The sequence below is a fragment of the Colobus angolensis genome, unplaced genomic scaffold (genome assembly GCF_000951035.1).
Source record: "Colobus angolensis palliatus isolate OR3802 unplaced genomic scaffold, Cang.pa_1.0 Scaffold12, whole genome shotgun sequence".
Lineage (NCBI taxonomy): Eukaryota > Metazoa > Chordata > Mammalia > Primates > Cercopithecidae > Colobus > Colobus angolensis.
The window spans coordinates 2310713-2310980 of NW_012113141.1; positions in this window are offsets into that span (position 1 = coordinate 2310713).

Here is a 268-nt window from a genome sequence, read left to right on the forward strand (position 1 = left end):
AAAAAAAAAAAAAAAAAAAAGAAAACCACATACTCATAAGAATGACTAATGTTAACAACACTGACAACACTAAATGTTAGCAAGGATGTAGAAACATTAATATTTCACATACTTGTGATGGGAGGATAAAATGGCACAACTAGTTTAAAAAGTGATGTGGCATTTTCTTGTAAAATTAAATATACACCTACCTACCCAGCAATTCTACTTTGGTTAGGTTCACAAAAAAGGTGTGTACATAGCAGCACTTTATTCACAATAGAAAAAA